Source organism: Pteropus medius, unplaced genomic scaffold, assembly GCF_902729225.1.
Source record: "Pteropus medius unplaced genomic scaffold, Ma_sr-lr_union100, whole genome shotgun sequence".
Lineage (NCBI taxonomy): Eukaryota > Metazoa > Chordata > Mammalia > Chiroptera > Pteropodidae > Pteropus > Pteropus medius.
The window spans coordinates 29,895,395-29,917,403 of NW_024344378.1; the positions used below are offsets into that span (position 1 = coordinate 29,895,395).

Here is a 22,009-nt window from a genome sequence, read left to right on the forward strand (position 1 = left end):
CACCTGAGATCTAGCAGAACAGAAATCTTAAAACTGGGTTCATACATAAGCAGTCACCTCAAGACTGATAGAAGGGGCGGAGACGCGAAATGGGCCAGTCTTATAACCGCGTGTGGCAGTGGAGAATCGAGAGGGTTATTTTGGCTGCAGAGGCCCCCTCGAGGAGTGAGGGGTTCCGGCTCCACACTGTGCTCCCCAGCCCAGGGTTCCAGTGGCAGGAAGAGAAGTCCCCACAACCTCTGGCTATGAAAACCAGCAGATATTGTAGCTGAGTGAGATGGAGGACTGCAGGAGTCTCAGATGTTCTTCTTAAAGGGCCCGTGCGTGGACTTACTCAGTGACAGACTCACTCTGTCTGAGCTCCAGCTCTGGGGCAGCTGCTCAAGGAGTGCCAGGAACATCAGAGGATAAACTGAGTTGTTTGGCTTCAGGGCTGGGGCTGGAGGGGCGGCTTTCTCTCAGACAGAAGTGCTGGCACTATCCATAGTTCCTTTGTTGAGCCCTCCTCCCTCCCTGAGTGCAGAAGCAGAAAGTCACAATCTGAGTCTCCATCAACTTGGTAAACACAGGTCATTGGCCCAGGTGATTCCCTGAGACCTGGCCTTTCCCAACTTGTGGGCCCACCCAAGCTACTTCTAGTGTTTTTTTTTCCCCCCATACAAATGGCATGTCTTGGCTCATGCTGCAGACTTTTCTAGAATCTCTCAAAGGCTTACAAAACCCAAGCAGCAGCATCTGGACTTTGGTGTGCCCTGTACCTCTTGCTGAGCATCCCCAAGTCTGACACTAGTGGCACCAGCCTCAGTTCCTGGCTTGACCTCTTGAGACACTTATAAGCTCAGCAGAGGTGGCAGCCATTTACAGATTGCTAGTTGACTCTTTACCAGGTGGCCCTGGAAGTGCACAGGCTGGCGCAGAACCTGGTCTGCAGCTGGGCCCTTCCTAGGAGACCCTTGGGTCGGCACACCCAGTAGATTGTTTCCACCAGAGTACCACCCAAGGCTTCATCTGAGGAGGACTTACTGGGCATACTGGGAAGGCACCAGATCCATGCTAAAGTGAATCCTGCTCCATGGGGTCTGCTTCTCACTGGCCAGTCCTCACAACTACTCAGCCCAATGGTCAATCCCTCCCATTGATGTACAAACAGCAACCAAGGCTCAACTACAACAGGAGGGCACACAAAACCCGCACAAGGAGCACACCTGGAGCAACTGGCTCTGGTGACCGGGGAGACCTTGCCACTGGGCCCCACAGGACACCTACTACATAAGGCCACTCTACTAAGACCAGGAGACATAGCAGCCCTACCAAATACATAGAAACAAAAACAGGGAGGCAGCCAAAATGGGGAGACAGAGAAACACGTTCCACATGAAACAACAGAACAAAGCTTCAGAAAAAGAACTAAACAAAATAGAGACAAGCAGTCTACCAAATGCAGAGTTCAAAATGCTGATAATAAGGATGCCCAGTGAACTTAGGGGAAAAGTAAATAAACGCAGTGAGACCTTTAACAAAGAGATAGAAAACATAAAAAGGAACCAGTCAGAAATGAAGAGTACAATATTTGAGATGAAGAGTACATTAGAGGGATCAGCAGAGTGGATGAGCAGAGGATCGAATCAGTAATTCAGAGGATGGGGTAGCAGAGGACACCCAATCAGAATAGCAACAAGAAAAAAGAATCCAAATAAATGAGGATAGTTTTAGGGGCCTCTGGGACAACATCAAGCATAACAACATTTGTATCACAGGGATACCAGAAGGAGAAGAGAGAGAGCAAGAAATTGAAAACCTATTTGAAGACATAGTGATGGAAAACTTCCCTCACCTGGTGAAGGAAATAGACATACAATCCCAGGAAGCTCAGAGAGCCCCAAACAAGATCAACCCAAAGAGGCCCACATCAAGATATAGCATAACTAAAATGCCAAAGTTTAAATACAAAGAGAGAATCTTAAAAGCAGCAAGAGAAAAGCAATTAGTTACCTGCAAGGGAGAACCCATAAGACTGTAGCTAATTTCTCAACAGAAACTTTGCAAGCCAGAAAGGTTTGGCAGAAAACTGTCAAAGGATGAAAAGCTGGGACCTACAACCAAGATTACTCTACACAGCAAAGCTATCATTTAGAATTGAAGGACAGATAAAAGAGTTTTCCAGACGAGAAAAAGCTAAAGGAATTCATCACCACTAAGCAAATATTACAGGAAATGTTGGAAGGATTTCTTTAAGAAGAAGAAACAAAGAGGTATCAAAAATAAGAATAATAAAATGGCAATAACTACGGATCTATCAACAAGTACTTCAAATGAAAAATAATTAAATGTTCCAATTAAAATGAATGGATAAGAAAGCAAGACCCTCACATATTCTGCCTACAAGAAACTCACTTCAGATCAAAAGGCACATGCAGACTGAAAGTAAAGGGATGGAAAAAAGATATTTCATGAAAATGGAAATGAAAATACAATCTGGGGTAGCAATACTTATACCAGACAAAATAGACTTTAAAACAAAGGCTATAATGAGAGATAAAGAAGGACCGAGTTATCCACTTCTGAGTATTTATCCAAAGAAACCCAAAATACTACTTAGAAGGGACATGTGCACCCATATGTTCACTGCAGCATTATTTACAATAGCCAAGATATGAAGGCAACTTGGGTGTCCATCAATGGGTGAATGGATAAAGAAGAGGTGGTGTACATATATATACACAAGGGAATATTACCCGGGCAAATGAATGAATGAATGAATGAATGAATGAATAAATAAATGAAACGTTGCCATTTGCAACAACAGGAATGGACCAAGAGGGGATTGTGCTGAGTTGAGTAAGTTGGACAGAGAAAGACAAATGCCATATGATTTCACTTACACGTGGAATCTAAAGAACAAAACAAATAAAATGGAAACAAACTCATGGATAACAGAGATCATTTTGATGGTTGCCAGATGAGCGGGAAATTGGGTTGGATAAAAAAGGTGAAGGGATTAAGAAATACAAATGGTAATTATAAAATAGTCATGGGGATGTAAAGTATAATATAAGAAATATAGTCAATAATATTGTAATAACTATGTCTGGTGTCAGATGGATCACTGTAAGTTATATAAATATCTAATCACTGTGTCATACACCTGAGACTAATATAATATTGTATGCCAACTGTAATTGAAAAATAAAAAAATTATTAAAAAAAAAAGATTCATTGATTGGACAGCATTCCACCTAGCAACTAAAAGGGTGCCCAGATGAGTTATACAAAATGGAAGGTTTTTATAGGCAGAAAGAGGGTGGGACTAAGAAGTTGAAAGTGGATTATTTCAGACAAGGTCATATTTTTTTAAGAAGAAGGCAGGGGTTCTTATCAAGCAGGTTACCTCACTAGTGTTGATCAGGAAATCCCGGACTGATTGGTTTAAAATTCCATTCCTGGGGTAGGTTGAAAATGCTGTTAGGTTAGTAAGTTTTGGTTTGGCGTGTGGCTTAGCAAAAGTGACTCCATTTTGGCCTATTTCTTTTTTTTTAAACACACCATAAGCTAGACATGATGCCTGGGGCTTTTCAAATGTAGTCGAATCCTTTCATCCTGAGAGATCGTAAAGGTTCTTCTCTAAGCAGAGGAAAGAAGAGGTTCAGTTAAGTTGTGTTTATTTGAGAGTTAGAGGAAGAAAAGACTAACTTTAAACTTTGGATTTTGTATTCTCTTAAACCAAGATTTAATTTACGTAACATGCTGTTTATGAGTAAGAATGAGAAAGTTTCAATGCTTTTTACTATTCTAATAAAGTATAATTTTAATAGAAAAATATAATTAAGTTGATCTTGTGCTATTACTGGTCTCCTATATTATTCATGTCTAGTTACACAGTATATTCCTCCTGAGAAGAAATAACAATTATCATTCGAGAGTTTGGGACAAGGCTGCCAAAAATGAAGAATGCCTGCTTCAATTTCTGTGTCATGTGTGCATGGTGGACAATGGCTATTAATTTCAACTTTGTCTCCCAGTGGAGTTCTCTGGACTGCCTCTCCCTATCAGTCAATCAGGTTGGCCCCCAAGAAGAAACTATTGCCCTCCCTGGGCTAGGAGCAAGTAATAAGATTTGAAAGGACTGGCCGTACAAATACAGGCTTGTAAAGTAGGAGTTTGCCATGCCTTGCAGTATTGTGTAAACTTCAATCTTTTCCTTCTTCAGCCTTGCTTCTTATGCTCATTCCTTTTGACTCTTTGAAAGTTCTGCTCTAGTGTGGTTTTTCTTGAGAGCATGTCACCAGTAGTAAACACATAGGACTTTGAGTATTGTTATGCCAGAATTATTGTGAATAAGGGAAAGTACCGTATTCTGTGCCCCCTCTACCCAATATTCTTCTGAATTCTGTTGGGTTAGTCTACAAAAGATTCTTGCCTTACTATACTCAGTCTTAATTGAAAGTTTAGAGCCATAGTCTTACAAGTATAATTTGGATAGTTTTTTCCCCTAGGTGTTTTACTATGCAAGGTGAGTGTAGTTAACTTGCTTACTCACTAGTCCCAGAAAGAACTTCTTGTGTTGTATCTTCACAGCATGCGTCCACTGTAAAAACAAGCCTGCAGCTTTTATTAGGCATTCCCATGTACATAATATAAAGACTTCACCAGAGAGCTCTCAGCTACTTTAGCAGTTATCTAATCTATAAAAAGAGTCCGTCCAGACCTATTTTGGTTTCCTGTTCTCAAGCCACCAGCTAACAAGACACTTCCCCCATCTCACAGGAGAACAGAGTGTTAATGTCCTTTACTGAGGACCTATCAAAAGCAATTTGAAACCAGAAAATAGTGACAGAATCATTAAATGATTTGGAATTGAAATGCATCATTTCAAGTGCTTCATTAAACCAGAGCTGTCCTGTGTCTTTGGTATCCAAAAGACTTGATTTGGAAACCTTTTCTACTTCCTTGCATTGTGATCTTGGACAGTTTTGCAACCTTGGACAAGTTATATAACCTCTCTGGGCCTAATGTCTTCTCCATCTGATAAGTTGGGGATCCTAACCCTGCCTCACTTGCAGGATTCTTTTAGGATTAGATATGATGAATTTCATGATGTCTGACAACCATAATTATTGTCTTTGACTTATTATTTTGTATTTATCAATGAGGATGTAGGAAGGCCTTTTTAGCCACATGCCTTTTCATAGGTACATCACATATAGCCTTATGTCAGCTTGTTTAGATAGTTTATTTCCTCCCCCTCTCAAACAGCAAAATAGAAGCTTCCCTTTTTGATCTGTGTTCCCATTTTGACTTCTGCTTTTTAAAAGTACTTATAGTAGAATTAAATATTCATGCAAGTATGGCTTGTCCTTTGAGGTGGCATTATCATGTGTTTCTCAAAGACTTTCTGCTTAATTTGCCTCTCTGCATCTGTGACTTTCTCCGAGGGACATTGTGTTCTTTTAATTTCCCTCATTGCAGTGGGAAAGCACACAGAGCAATAAAAGAAGTTAACATGTCAGAAAATCAGAAGAGTAAGAGTCAAGAGTAAGATTTCTTTTGAAACTTCTCCTTTGCGGCACAGAAAGATAAGTGGGCCTACTTTACAAGTGACAGGACCCTTTCTTTGGTAATTCAGAAGACTTTGTGGGCCCTGAATTACTCGGTTCTTTTCCTTTAAAATATTCACCAGCAGAGGCAATGCCACGTATTCTGTGTCTAATTACAACGGCCTCTTTTCTGTGAACATTTTATTTTGTTTTTGGTGTCTCCAGCCCTGCAGAGAAGCTGTAAAATGGAACAGCTTTGCCTCCTCTGCTAACTTTAACTTTGGGCACATACTTAGCTGCTTTGAGACTAGATATCCTTATCTGTCTATAGGCTTCATAGCAGTTGGAAGATCACATGAGATGATGCATCAGTAACTTAGTCTAGCTTCTAGCACAAACTAGTTTGGTTATTATTTTTATTTTATAGGTGTTTTTGTACCTATAGGAAGGAGGCCCAAACTCCCTCTGCCTCCCTTCCCTTTTCCCTCTGCTTCCTCTTCCCCCACATCACCCTCAGCGGTACATTCACAATAGGAAGGCCCCTTTCCTTCTATTTATATCATAAAACAGCTTCTCTGACCTACAGTCTCTGGAGAACTTTCAGGTCAACCTCAAACAACCATCCAACTACCCAAAACACCTTCTTCAGACACATCAACATCTTTTTGAAATAATATCCCCTTGTAGTCAGTGACTACTTCCTTCGCTCTTCTTAAAGCATTTTATTTTGGTCCAGATATAGGGATTCTTAGACTCTAAGACAGATCCCTGAAAAATAATACCTTGTCCAACAGGCACAACTAATGTGTGGTTTTTGAAGTTAGGGCAGTGGTTGACCTTTGGGGGAAGAGAGGTGGTCACACATATGTGTTCACTTTAGGAAAATTAAATCAGTCACTCAAGATTTCTGTGCTTTTCTGTATGTATGCAATACATACATTAATACAAGTGTTTATTAATTTTTAAGGAAAGTACTTCTTTCTGCAGGTACCATAATTTACATATATATTTTACATGTACATTCATGGGCTGCAAAACACATTTTTGCAGAATAGGACGGTGGTCTCATAAGATTCTAACAGAGGTGAAATATTCCTATTGCCTAGTGATCTCATAGCCATCTTAATTACTTAGGAAAATCATTGTTGTGTGCCATCTCAGTTTGTAATAATCGGCTACAAATGCCAGAGGGTACTCACCTGGGTCCAGCCAGCTTCCCACCAGCATCTCTCTTTTCTAAACCAGTGTTACACCTGGACTAACCCTTTCAGTTCTTATTTCCATTGCAAGACACCCTTCAGCAATGACCATTCAGAAACTTGGAAGAAAAAATGTTTATTACTTACAGTCTCTGGAGCCACAAAGCATGCCAGGGGACACGCAGTGAGGTCGAGGTTTTGGGAGAAAGAAAGTGCCTGGGCCTGGGGTTCTGCTTTTATTGGGGTCGAGGGTGGAGGCCTATGGTTTTGCAGGCTCATTCTTTATTGGAAAATTTGAAACATAAGAGCAAGAATTTAAAGATCCAGAAGAGAAAGAAACAAGTAACCCTAATGGCCAGTTATCTAAATCAGTCAAGATTTTTAAAACAAAGGAGGCTCATTGCAAGGCAGGGGGGCGGCCTGGTTCTTTATCTAGTCCTGTGGCCTGCAGTGTATTCACTCCAAACAGCCTTCCGTGAAGTGGAGACCTCTTTGAAGTGGAGGCCTCGGCAATCAGAGCTTAAGTCTGACACTTGTACTAAAAAAGTCAACTGTAAGGGTTACACTGCAATTACGTGTTTGTGGTGATGCTGGTGTAAACACACCTACTGTACTGCCAGTCTTATAAAAGTATAGCGCATACAATTACAGTAGCAGACTATACCTTATAAGTTTGCGAGTGCACTCTTTGACCCTTGCACGACACATTTCTTGGAACATATCCCTGCCATTAAGTGGTGCACCACTGTATATTCACATGTATGTTTTCAAAGGGTCATATTTCATTTTTAATTGAGAATGTCTGTCCTGAAATTAAATGAGGAAGTATTTCTAAGCCTTTGAGGTGATGTAGGTTAAAGCATTTATAAGCTCTTTGATCGTATACAGATGTATATGGTCTGTAATTGTTTCACATGCTGTCGACTGTGTTCTGGTGAAAATGAAAATTTAAACATGTTGCTACCCCTTTCACCCTATAATAGTAATTCCTTTGGTTTGAAACGTGCTTTCTTGCTTTTTCATCCTTCTCTATTGTTAATTAGCAGTTATTTACCTGAATGAGGAAGAAATAATTTATAAAAGTGTATGATTTTACAACTTAAGTTATACCATTTGATGTACTTGGCGTGCAATTTTTTATTGACACCAGATGCACATGCTTGCTTCTGCTTGGCTTTGCCTGGTAAAGCTTACTCTGAATACCATGACAGCTAGAAATTACCTGGGAAGTGGAAAAGAACAATTTTTACTAAGGTAGAGAATGAGAAGTTGATAACAATTACCTTGGATTTTAGTCTTGTTTTTTTTTTCTTATAAGCAGCTCATTACCTGAAGAATGCACTCTAATTTACTTAATATTTTCTTCTAGATTGGAAAGAAGACTGATGAAGAAAAATAACATGAACCAGGTAAGTGAATATTTAATTTCTTTATGTACCTTTTTATGCTTGGTTTATATATCCTGTATTTTCCCACTGAGAACTAAACAATTTTTGTGGCCAACTCGAACATATAAAGAATGTTTTGGGGCTATAGATGTAATAATCAAACACACTTAGACCATTTAATTAATTTAGTTATGCATGTGTATTTAATAATCAAGTATTTATATAAAATGACATTATAACTTTTTTTCTATCTCAGAATAATTTCTTCCAACTCTTTACTTACACATTCGATGTCAGTGACTTCATTATTCAAGTCGCACTTTTGAAGTATCCAGTACCGTTTTCCACAGCATGTTACATTTTAGTTTGCAATACAGCACTTTGGGAATACATGTACGGTGGTGTAATTGGAAATTTTATTCCAAGTCACAAGTGACCATTTGCATAATGTTGGGACAGTTGCTATTTTCATTGTTTCTGTGCAGATCAACATTGGAGATCTCCACTGTGTAACAATTTGTAGATTTGCTTTGTTAAATATACTTTCCCTCCTTCCTTTTCTCCCTTCCTTCCTTTCTTCCTTCCATCTGTTTACTCATTTATTTTATTTATTTTGAGGCAATTGCATGCAGACTGTTTAAAATTCAAATAATACTATAATAGCCATTATTGTTTGTTATACTCTCATTACTCCTTTGCCTAAAGATAGCCCTTCTCAACTCTTATGTTTTCTGATGTTCACCTACCTATTTCTGAACAACACAGTATAGGCTTTAAGTGCCATTTATTGATTTCTGTTTAAATTTAAGACTGCTATATTGACACCCTGCTGAGGATTTACCTTTCATATGTAGCCCTTTACTCTCAGTACACCTACTTTTATTGTCTCTCCATTCTCTGGACGCAGTCATGTTTTAGGCTGTGGTTAAATAAATAAATATTCAGTGTTTACTTTATTATGGCTATATTTTGTTCATGGCTGAACTTTGTGATACTTATGCCAGATGTCTCAGGCCATTATGCTTCCTGGTTGGTTGCATATGTGCTGTATTATTTTCCTGGAAAATGTTTGCTGCTGCTTCTTTTTTTTTTTTTTTTTTTTTTACAATTTTCAGTATTCTGAAATTTTGTATTGGGAAATAAGTCTTATGGTTTTTTGATGTTCACAGTCCTTTCAGTTCAGAAATTCATGTCCTTCAATTTGAGAAATTTTCTTGTACTATTTCTTTGATGATTTCTTTTTCATCCTTTTCTCTGTAGTCTGCAACTGTCAATTGGATATTTGGACCAACTGATTTAATTCTCTAATTTTCTTGTCTTTTTCTTAGCTATTTTCCATCTCTTTGTGTTTTAGTTCTACTTTCCAAGAGGTTTTCTTAGTATTTATTGAACTTTTAATTTCTGCAAGCATATCTGTAATTTCAAATTTAATTTTTAAATTGGTCAGAATATATTTTTTTAAATAGGATCCCGTTCTTGTATCATGGATGTGAGATTTTCTTTTTTTCCGTTGAGAATATGAATTGAATTATTTGCTGTTTTCTTGTGCTCTTTGTACTTTTCTTTTTCCTCTGTGTGCCCTCTTCTTATCAGCTTCTTTTGGTCCCTGATTTTAGTGGTAGAGGCTTTTCTTAAATGAGTTTTCTGTTTATATTTAGGAGTGAGACAAAAAGTAGAGTAGAAATTTGTTATCCTGGGGCCTTCACTATAGGGTCTTTGTGAAGGGACCTGGCCATTTGAGTTGGTGGTGACTCCTAGACATCAAATTCTGCAGGATCTTTTTTCTTGGATCTCTGCAGATCTTTTTTCTTGGATGCCTGCCTGTGAGGATTTGGGGGAGCCTGTAGGGAAAAGGAGCCAGAGTTCTCACATCCAAGCCGGTAAATGCTTAGATCTTAATGTCTCTCTGTCAGCCTAATCTGATGTTTCTGAGTCTGAAGTCTTGCTGTATCATTTTCTCCAGAGAGTAAACTGCCTCCTGTTATGGGGAGTAGGGATGACTTGTCCGACTTTACCAGGTGGGAAGAAGATCTTGGGTTCTAACTGCTCCCCGCTCTTTTTTTTGCTTAAAACAATACAAATTTATTATCTTGCAGTTCTGTAGGTCAAAAGTACAAAGTACAAAGAGCACAAGAAAACAGCAAATAATTCAATTCATATTCTCAACGGAAAAAAAGAAAATATCACATCCATGATACAAGAACGGGATCCTATTTAAAAAAAATATTCTGACCAATTTAAAAATTAAATTTGAAATTACAGATATGCTTGCAGAAGTCTAACACGGGTCTCACTGTGCTAAAATCAAGGTGTCCACAAGGCTACATTCCTTTCTAGAAGCTCTAGAGGAGAAACCTTTCCCTCATTTTTCCCAGCTTCTAGAGGCTGCCTACGTTCTTTGGCTCTCGATCCACTTCTCCCCTTTTAAAGGAACAATAGCAGGTCAAATACATCTCACATTGCACTACTTTGACCTCGTCTTCTGTGTCCCCTTTTCACTTTTAAGGACCCTTATGGTAACATTGGGTCCACCTAGATAATCCAGGATAATCTTTTTTTATTTATTTATTTTTTTATTGTGGTACAAAACACACAATATAAAATTTACCATATTAACTATTTTTGAGTGTATGGTGCAGTAGTGTTAATTATATTCATGTTTTATGCAACAGACCTCTAGAACTTCTTCATCTTACAAAACTGAAACTAAACCCAGTGAGCAACTCTTCTTCTCCCCTTGCCCCCGACTCTGGGAACCACCATTCTACTTTCTAAGAGTTTGACTACTTCCAATACCTCATGCAAGTGGAATCTTACAGTATGACTGGCTTATTTTATTTAGTATGATGTCTTCATTTTTTATCCATGCTGTAGCATGTGACAGAATTTCCTTCTTTTTGAAGACTAAGTAATATTCCATTGTATGTATACACCACATTTTCTTTATCCATTCATCTTTTAATGGAAATTTAGGTTCTATCTCCTGGCTCTTGTGAATAATGCTGCATTGAACATGGGTGTGCAAATACCTCTTTGCGATCCTACTTTCAATTTTGGTGGGTATATATCCAGAAGTGAAATTGCTAGATCATAGGGTAGTTTTATTTTTAATTTTTTTGAGATGAATTTTTAATTTTTTATGCCATTTTTCATAATGGCTATACTATTTTTATATTTTCACCAGTTGTGCCCAAGGATTTCCTTTCTCCACATCCTCACCAATACTTGATTTTGATTTTTATTTCCCTGATGATTAATGATATTCAGCATCTTTTTATGTGTTTGTTGACCATCTGTATATCATCTTTGGAGAAATATATATTCAAGTTCTTTGCCCATTTTTAATTTGGTTGTTTTTGGTGTTGTAGAATTCTTTACATATTCTGGATATCAACTTTTTATTATATATACCTTGCAAATATCTATTTAAATATTAAAAAACCCATTTTTTAGGTTGCCTTTCCACTCTGATTATTTCCTTTGCTGCACTGAAGTTTTTAAGTTTGATGTCGTCCCATTTGTCTGTGTTTGCTTTTGTTGCCTGTGCTTTGATGTCATACCCAAGAAATCATTGCCAAGTCTACGTCATTGAGTTTTGTCCCTATGTTTTTTTCTAGGAGTTTTATAGTTTCAGGTCTTACATTTAGGTCTATAACCCATTTTGAGTTACTTTTTGTATATGGTGTAAGGTAAGGGTCTAACTGCTTTTTATTATAGACTTTCAACCAGTCCCCCTCTTCTCACCTTCTTACCCTCTTCTTCCAAGAAACCAGAAGCTCCACTTCCTGCACCTTTCTGGAGCAGTCTGCTGGCTTTTTGTTTGCTTCTCAGTGAGGAGGTCCCTAAGAAGTCACTCTTTTTATGCTGGAGTTCTGCTTTGCTTAGCTCACCTCAGCAGTCATCTCTGCTTTCAGCTTCCAAAATGTTATTACAGACTGTTGTCTTCTCTAATATACTTTATTACTCTTTTCATCCCTGTGGATTTATATCTTCTTCCCTCATTACTATCATTTTAATGGGGATTTAGGAAGAAGCAGAGATAAACAACCCAATTCCATTGGCCATCTATAATCCCCAAATCCACATTGCTTTTGAACATGATATTTAAAAGACTTTTAAAAAATTATATCTTATATTTTCTATTGTTAAGTCTATCTCCAAAAATGATTGTTCAATCTGTTTCTTTGCTTCCTTTCTGTTAACCAGTTTCTGTCGACTGACTTACAAGTATTCAGTGCTAGCATTAATTGAAGTTACTTTCCAAACATTATTTCATTATTCAAAATGAACTGAGATTTATGTTTGTAATATGAGCCTTAGTTTGTAAGGCTCATGAGATCTTGAATATAAGGTGACATCCTATTTCCTGAGATATACTTTATTTGCGGGGCGGGGGGAATCCCTCGATTTATCTTTAGGTGTATACACTGTATGTTGGTATCATCAAGAAACGATGTTCCTTTATGTAAATATATTTTATTCTGAAGCTTTAAAATCAAATACTTGTAAGCTAATGTAATGGCAAGAGAGTCTTATGTTATTTTTAGTTAGTTGTGTTAGTGGCTTTCTTTGTTACTGTATTTGATTATTTACAGGTGTAGCACTGTTTCTTACAGATAAGATAAAGACTGATTAAATGAAGAATTGTCTGATATGACTAGGTCCTTACGGACTATTAAGTATGTGTGTGGTTTTTTTCTGTTGTTGTTCCTAGAACTGTTTTCTCAGAGTTAAGCCCATTGGTTGGCTCACGATATCAACTACTCAGTTTGGTACATGGAAGTCCCTAGGATTTTTATCCTGGGGTCCAGGGATTCCTCAAAGAATTCAAGATCTTCCTGAATTTGAGTGATGGTAGAATAGGCTTATCTTTCATCAGGTACTCAGTAGTGCAAGTATTATATGACCCCGAAAAGAGTTGAGAACCCACTTCTAATATAGATCATTATAGAGAAAAAAATAGAATGATACCGATTAAATTAAACATGATAAAAATAAAATGCCGCCTTTGTAGCTACCATTAGATTCCACATTCTTTCATACGTAAGTACAAATGACTATAAACTAGAAGCTAAATGAACCATTAATTCTCTTTATTCTTTGTCAGATGTAAAACATTATCTCTAGCTTCCTGGTTGTGCAACACCCATTTATATATATGTTACTGTACAAGGTATCATTTATGAGGGTAATATTTTGGTCTTAAAGAAATGGCCATCTTTTTATCAGTCAGCTCGTAAAGGGGATATATCAGTAGTTACCCTCATTTTCATATTGAAGCTGCTATACTTAATTCCTGAAAATCAGTTATTTATCGACAGTTAAAAATAGTAGGTGAATATATAAAAGGAGAACTACCTCTGTGAGTTAAAGGGTTATAGACTTGAGTTTTCGATTAAGAAAAGATGGGGTTAGTTTTATGTTATGCATATTTTAGAACAAGAAACTTAAAAAGAAAGGAAAAAAAGGAAGGAAAGAAGGAAGGAAGAAGGAAGGAAGGAAGAAGGAAGGAAGGAAGGAAGGAAGGAAGGAAGGAAGGAAAAGGAAGGAGGAGGAGAGGAGGGAGGGAGGAGGAGGAGGAGAAAGGAAGGAAAGAGGAGAAAAGAAAAAAGATAGGGGTAGGAGTTAGGAAAGGCCAATTGTGAATTATTGGTTTCAACCTCATACTTTAATGCTTTTTAATAGTGAGGTCTGCTGATTTCCAAGGTCTCTTTCAGCTTTAGAATTTTATGATTCCATTTTCGAAGTGATTAAGTTTAAATTGCTCCTGTCTTCTAGGTACACCATTGAGTTCTTTGAATGCACAAAAGTGTCTGGTTGGGAAACTTATGAAATAGAAGACAAGACCCTGCTTCAGGAAGCGTACATGAGAATAACTTTAAAGGAACCTATCGATAAATGCAAAACAGTAGCTGTTGGAGGTATGTAATAACTTAGCGATTGGGTTGAATGTAGTGTGCTGACTCTGCTGTACTTAGTCAAGTTGAGCCATTCTGTGGGAACGGAGGCCGTTCTTAGTCTCATATTCTTGATAAGGAGACTGAGGTTCCAAGTGGTTAAATGACTGGCCTACTATTTCCCAGAGAGTAAGCATCAGAATTAAAATTCAGCACTAGGTCTCTTTGTCTCATACTCTGTGCTGTGGAGAAAGTATACCATGCTGTCTCCCCAGCATGAAAAATATCCTAATGCTTGTGGAATTTTAATCTTCTGCTCTATTTTTTTTTTACTATTATTTTCTACTGTTTCCTGTTTTATAGCATCTTATTGGGTTTGTAATTATACTTACATTTATTTAGCATATTAAAATTAAATACGTTCAAAAGTTACTGTTTTATAATTTTACTGATCGTATATTATTGGTATGTGATGTTATTAAAATATGCCCTCATTCTAGTATAGGCTCTTATGCCTTTATCGATACATTCTGAGTCAATTATAGGGCCAGTATAGGAGGTAGGAGGAGTGGACTTTTATAATCCTAATACAATCTGATTGTATCTGTGATATCATTTGCATCATTACTCAGATCCATTTTCATATAGAGTTAGTGAAGATTAAATAGGAGAGGAATGACGAGATTTTTCCAGAAATCTTATAGAGTTCACAATGCTGTTTCAGAGCCTGAATCCTTTAAAATGTAGAACATCTGTTTAAGTGCTTAGTTTGGCTCAGGGATCACTTTCAGTGTGTAAATATTTTAAATCTGCACTAAAATCCTGAGAGATAGGTGTGGTCAGCCGTCTTTGAAAGAGGAATAAACTGAGGCTTGTGACATGAAACCTTGCCCAAGCTCATGCAGTTGGAGAGAATGGTGGAGCCAGAACTTGAACCCAGATTTGTTTGACTGTGCTTTTAACAATTACACTGCCTCACTGATTACACACAGTGGTGACATTTAGATTGCAAATTTGTCCAAGAATTTTTTTGTGCTTTGCATTAATACAAAGGCAGTCTTAAACAGTTAAATAAGCTATATCCTCTCAGAAGTGACGGCTTCTAGATAGGCTTGGTGCAGTCACTGAGAAGGCTGAATTCATAATAACAAATCTGGTTTATGATGAGCTGAGCCATTCTTGAGAACTGGGAGGTTCTCTGGCCACATGTCATTTCTCACACTGCGTTTGCTAAGCTGCCAGGAGCAATTAGGCTAGACTCACCTTAACAGTTGCATGAACAGCTATTCCTTCCAAAGCAATTGGGACTGGAGTTTGGCCAGACAGTCACACAGTTAAGGACAGCTTTGGCATTTGTATATGAATCTCTAAATTTACAAAATACACAAACTTCAAAATTTCAGGTATACTAATTTATAGTTGGCGCTCAGACCCCTTAGTCAATAGTTTAAAATAATAACTTTTTATTTACAGGAAGGTTGATACAGGAGTATGTATACATGAAGACCTTAACATGAATACATATTTAGTTATTCAAGGAATGAGATTAGTCTTGAGGTGAAAACTGGAGAGAAAATTCTTGCTATCTCTATAAGGAGAGGGGTAATTGTGCCCACTTAGCAAAAGTAACAGGACACATTGGAGTCAAATAGGGTCTGAGCTGTTTGCATTCTGACTGCCGCAGCATTGACCTGCTTCCTGCCACAGTATAATGTATGCACTGTACAACCCAGAAGATGTGAGTGAATGGTACCCCTGGAATTGTGCAGTCCTGAAGCTCTAGGTATATCCATCCATCCACCTGTCCATCCATCCATCTATCCATCCGATGGCTACTGAGCATTTGTACTTCGTGCCACACACTATTCTATAGATACTAGGCTATGACAGTGAGCAACTCAAAAAAGATTCCTTCTCTTATGGAACTTAGAGGTCAATGGGAGTCAGGTAGGGTGATTCAAGGACCCAAGTGACAAAGAAGTAGATAAACAGGAACATTTCAGACATGGATAAGTGAAATGAAGACAATAAAATAAGATGACAGTGTCTTGGAGTAGGAAAGACTATTTTACGTTTTAAATTGGCTCTAAAATGTACCACCTGTGTATTTTTGGCTATTCTTGTACGACCTATATTTTTATATTCACCAATTTTCTTAAATTTTTCTGAGAAAAGGCAAGATTCTTTTGTCAAAATTATATATACAACCTGTGTATTTTGGGCTATTCTTGTACTACCTATATTTTTATATTCACCAATTTTCTTAAATTATTCTGAGAAAAGGCAAGATTCTTTTGTCAAAATTATATATTCTAAGGAATTAAGATGTTTCTCAAGGTGCCAGCATTCAGTAGTGGAGACTGTGATAACTTAGTTTGTTAAATAGTTTCTGAAAATTGAATTAAAAATAATAATTAATTGCTAGCCCATAGCACATCAAAATAAATTTCAAATCTATTCCAGGGAAAAATAATGTATATTGCTAATAAGGATCGAAGTAGAGAAATTGGAAGTTCAAGGTGTCCAGGGTTCTGGTTTTGGTGCTTTCCTACTTCCTAGCTTTTCCGCTTTTACTCTTAACTCACAGGTGCATTTGAAAAAGTATTACATCTTCTACTTTAGTTATTTTAATTGGAAAGATAGTTTAAGGTATCTATCCTGTCATTCCACAAAAATGGAAGACCTATTTTGGTTGCTTTGGTTTTAGTAGGTTCTTCTAATAGATGAGGTGGGAAGACATTTAGGGCAGAGCTCAAAAAATTATTAAAAACAGGTAGAAGCTCAGCCTCCCTTTATAATTTGAATTAGTGGAATATTATTGGTAAGTGAAAATCGTTGCACCGAGTAGAATACTCCAATGATACAAAAAAGAAATCAGTTTCAAGAAGAAAATTTTATTTTATTTTTCTTGGGCATGTGACTTTATTATTGTTATTTTTTATTATGGTGACATTGGTTAATGAAATCGAGTAAGTTTCAGGTGTACAATTTAACAGTTAGGCATGTATACATATTGCATTGTGTGTTCACCACCCATAGTTAGATTTCTTTCTGTCACCACACATTTGACCCCTTTTACCCCATCTACTTCCCTCTTTCCCCCTCATCCTCTGTAACCACTAGTCTGTTGATCATGCCCATGAGTCTCTATTTGTTTGTCCTGTTCATTTGTTGCTTTTAGGTTTATATCCCGCATATAAGTGATATCCTGTGGTTTTTGACTTTTTCTGTCTGGCTTATTTTGCTTAGCACGATTATCTTGAGGTCCATCCATGTTGTCGCAAATGACAGTATTTCATCTCTTCTTGTGGCTGAGTAATATTCTATTGTATATATGAAGAACCACAGCTTCTTTAGCCAGTCATTTATCATAGGACACTTGAACTGCTTCCATGTCCTGGCCACCGTGAATAATGCTGCTATGAACATCAATGTGCAAATATCTTTCAGGATCTGGGTTTTCAAGTTCAAGATGAGAATTTTAATGTTATGGTTTAAATGTACAATGTGCAGATCTGCAGAATCAATTTTATGATTTGAAAATTCAGCTGACTACTCTTTGAACACTAAATAGGGGTATATATAGCAAGAAGCATTACTGTCCGATAGAAATATGTAAAAAGTACATGTGCTACTCATTAACTTCAGTGAATCACAGACTATTGTAAACTTTTTCTTTTCTTTTTTTTTTTTTTTTTTTTGAGAATCTCGTGTTAGATTAATTTTGCAGAGGAGTACCTGCTGTCCAGGTTACTAATGCACTTGGCCCGTCCTTCAGTCTGCATTGCCACGTTAGAACAGTTTCCTGGAACCAGCAATATATTTGGCATGACTTAAACTAATGAGTAATTTTTTAAAACATGTATTATGGTGCTAAGCAAATGTTAAATGGAATAAATGTTGATTTAAATTGGTAGAAAGCTCAAGTTATGATGATCGGAATAAGGATAACGATTGCTGGTACAGTTATGTATTTTGAGATTTTGAAAATTAGTAATATGTTTTACATATTTGCCATGAAAGGAACCAGAAACATAACATGGTGAGCATACCAGCTGGATTAATAGCATAATTTGTCAGCTACACACTTCCATAAGACCATATTATGATCAGAAATTTTAAAATTAGTATTTGAAGGGCTTGGAGAAGTTTATTATTTTTTTGAGTAGCTGCGTTTGGAAGTTTTAATTTTGTAAAATGTGTTAGCATAATGTCTTCACATTTAGTTATGAAAAAATAACTTTGTTTTTCAAATATTGTAATGTTTACTTTGAATTGGCATTAGTGGAAATAGTTGCTAAGGAGGAAAATGATTTGCATCCCACATTATAAATATTTTCAGGCTTTTAAATTATTTATTCAGGGCATTCACTGTTTATTATATTTTGCTCAAAATTTGAGAACAGAGACTTTTCTTAGTGTTCTCTTTTTATCACAGTTGTATTTTTTTTATGCAATGCATTTCTGAAGATTATATCAATGATATTTTTAAAAAATTTAGTAAATTTAGATTGACAAGGAAAGGTCACTAATTTTAAAGGCGTTCTTAAGAAATCCTTTAGTAAAACGTAGAAAACTTCCTTGATGTCGATACCTCTTTTTCTCTTTTTTTTTTATACAGGGGTTTTCAATCTTGGCCACCCTTGATAATTTTTTAATATCACATTCAAAGATGTGTTGAATATTTTTGTTTTGAATGTATATATTTATTTCGACCTGTATTAATTTGAGAAATAAAACTATAATGGAAAACAAAGATTATATAAATAATAGCTCATTTATAGAATCTTTTTCTTCCAAAACTTACAAACTCCCACACAGTCAGAAAATCAATTGTCAAGAAAAATATTTGAAGGCATGATTATTGTCCTGACAGTCTCCCGTTCTGTTGCTTTTCTTTTCTGTCGAAATGAATAAAGTAAAAGGAAACTGACTTAGTTATCTTTTTCACTGATTAGGTCCCGTTTGCGGTTAGTAGCCAGGATGTGAAGAACACAACATGAATAAGTAAAATGCACGTATGCTAGATGATGATCAGGGTTCTGGCAAAAAATAAAGCATAGAAGTAGATTGGGAGTTTGAGTTTGTGGGAGTGTGTGTGTGTGTGTGTGTGAGTGTGTGTGGTGGTGGTGTGTAAGTGTAAGTGATATATTCACTGTTATACAAGGTAGGTCAGGGAAGACCTCAGTAGGAAGGTAACATTTAAGTAAGGATATGGAGGAAGGGAGGGAATGAAATAAGCCTGCTGTATCTGGGAAGAACATTCCAGGCAAGAAGACAGTAAGTACCGAGGCCCAGGTGCAAATCAGTCAGCCTTGCCCAAAGTGACACAGTTTATAAGTGCAGGATCGCTGGTTCAAACCCAGATCTGCCATTGTTAAAACCTGTATTCTCTCTATGACTCTCGGTAACTCTAAAAATTATATTTTTGTTCATCTTAGGATGCTTTCCAGCTCCTAGCAAGATATTTTATACATCGTGACACTGATGATCTAACCATGTCTGCTTTCAAGCAAAAATGATAGATACATAGATAGGTAGACAGATAGATTAGTTTTCTCTGCTCTGCTGGTGGAACCTCAAAATTATAACCTCCTTCCTCAAGTCTCTTAAGAAGGTTAAGAAGTAACTACCCTTTCTGCTTTTTCTTTTCTTTCTTTAAAATCTTAAATTTGCATTATTTTGCTTTAAAAATCCCTCTGTTCTTGTTTTATTTGTGAGATTTCAAGAGTATACTCCTAATTGCATAAAAATCGACACAAGCAGCAATTTAGAAGAAAGAGCATATGACAATAACAGATGTGGGACAGTTTTTTCTCCATTCTATTAAGAGACATTGACTCTTTTGTTGTGTATATGGAACCTGTGAAAAGGTAGTTCACTAGGATCATGGTGCATAGTGTTGTTTTTAAGTCTGAATAATGAAGCATTAAATTGGCAGCAGATTATTAAGTGTACATGGGCTGTGAACCCAAAGACTTGCTTGTTGGGGAATTACCTTGTGCTGAGCACCTCTTCTCATTTCCTCCCATGTTCCCTGCAGGAGAGCTAGCAAATGACTAGTTACTACCATCCTTCTGCACTGGCCCGCTGAATGTTGGGATACCTGCTGTGATTTGAGTCCATAGGTGCTGCTCCTTCTAGCTTGGTCAGAATGAAGAAATTATAACTTCATAAATTATACATTGTAATTAAAAAATTTTAAATTCTTTTTGTATAAAATATTTGTCAACCAATGTACTGTTTATGGTTCTGTGACTTTGATATTAACTAAGTAACTCTGACGCTCATTCTTGGACACCTGACCAAAGTGATTTGTTGCTGTTCGTTTTTCTAGTCAGACTCGCTGAATTTCAGTGGCAATAGGAACCTAGTTTAATATAACTATTATAGTGTTTTCTCCCACTTGGAACCAGTTTGTGAGAATAACTGAAAAGTTAGTATGAAGCCTGAAAGTTTCGAAAGTAGTCTAAGTGGACTAATAATTCTTCTTTATTCATTCATTTTTTTTTTTTTTGGTATAAGAAAAGATTTAAATATATTTATCAAAAGTATAAGATTGTACTGAATTGATTCATGTGACAGCCACAGGACTCTTGCCCAAAGATGTTTGCATATTTTGAGTGAATTTTAAGTGCTATCATTTGCATAAACATTTGATAATCATTTAGTTCTCTAGCTTTTGTGGTAGTGCTGTCTAGTAGCATTTCTTGTCTCCTTTTATTCATAGCCTTTATTTGGGTGGTGCTACTTTTTTCATATTTATAGTTTCTGCTCCTTCAAAATGCTGGTGGGCATGTGGCTATCCTGGCCTCATACCTCATCACTTTCACCTTCAACTCCCTATGCTACCTATACTGGCATCTCTATTCATCTGCTCAAACAAGATGCATTGAGCACTTACTATATAGTAGACACTGTTCTAGGTACTGGAATGTAGTGCTGAACCAGACAATTCTCAATTATTGGCTAGGGGAGAACAGACAAATATATTAGGAAATTTATGAGTTTGGAGGAAAAAAAATAAAGCAGGGACAGGGTATGGACTGATGGTGAGAAGGGCACCTTTGATGTGTGATGGTGTTTGAGTGTTGACTGAGGGAGCAAGCCTCAGTTGGAGGACATTTGAGGGAAGTGTGTTTCAGTCAGAAGAAACTGCAATTGCAAAGACCCTGAAGTGAGATTTTATGAGCAACAGCGAAGGAGCCAGTGTGGCTAGAGTGGAGTGAGCAAGGGGAGAGCCAAAAGATACGTTTAGAGAAGTAGCTGAGGGCCAGATCACATGGCGTTTCTGTAGGACGTGATGAAGATTCCAGATTTTGCTCTGAGTAAGGTGTGAAGGTACATGAGGTCTTAAGCAGAGAAGTGACGTGATCTGACTTAGCTTTAAATCCCTCTGGTTGCTACGTGAAGAATATACTATAGCGGAACACAGGAAGGTGCATGGAGACCAGTTAGGAGGCTATTGCCAGAGTATAGGCCAAGATATGTAAGCTTGGACCAAGGTGGAAGGAGTAGTAGAGGGATAAAAAGGAATAAAAAGGAGTAGTGGAGGGATAAAAAGTGATATATTCCTAAAGAAAAGCTAATAGAATATGGTATGGATTTTAGAGAAACAGAGGCATTCAAGATTTCTTCAAAGATTCTGACCTGAGTTGGTAAATTAGAGTTACCATTTACCGAGATGGGTGAAAAGTGCAGGAAGGAAATGATGTGGGGGAGATGGGGTGTCAAGTCTTTATTAGTTAAAATAGAGATCTGTAGATACCCACGTGGGAATAGTGAGTAAGCAGTTGGCTGTCTGAACCCAGAGTTCAAGAGAGTTCAACCCAGAGGTACCTTTTTAATTGAGAGTTGTCCTAGAAGACGTGGTATTTAAAACCGTGGGATTGGATGAGATTACCTAAAGTCATTCTCAAAGTGTAGTAGGAACCCGTGGGGCGTCATTTGGACTTCATAGGGGGTCTACTTAACTAATCTTTGCATACTAA

The 22,009-nt window shown here is 37.2% G+C and overlaps 1 protein-coding gene across 5 annotated transcripts in view; it reads left to right on the forward strand.

Annotated features, from left to right (window-relative positions):
- SGMS1 (sphingomyelin synthase 1) overlaps nucleotides 1–22,009 on the forward strand; it is a 256,609-nt gene that overhangs the window by 118,523 nt on the left and 116,077 nt on the right. For 4 of the 5 annotated variants that reach the window (XM_039871804.1, XM_039871805.1, XM_039871806.1 and 1 more), the window contains 2 exons: nucleotides 8,103–8,142; nucleotides 13,900–14,042. The gene's annotated coding sequence lies outside the window, so the exon portion shown is untranslated. Of the gene's footprint in view, nucleotides 1–8,102; nucleotides 8,143–9,981; nucleotides 10,002–13,899; nucleotides 14,043–22,009 lie in introns of those variants that run through there. The other variant, XM_039871808.1, reaches the window with a different exon arrangement.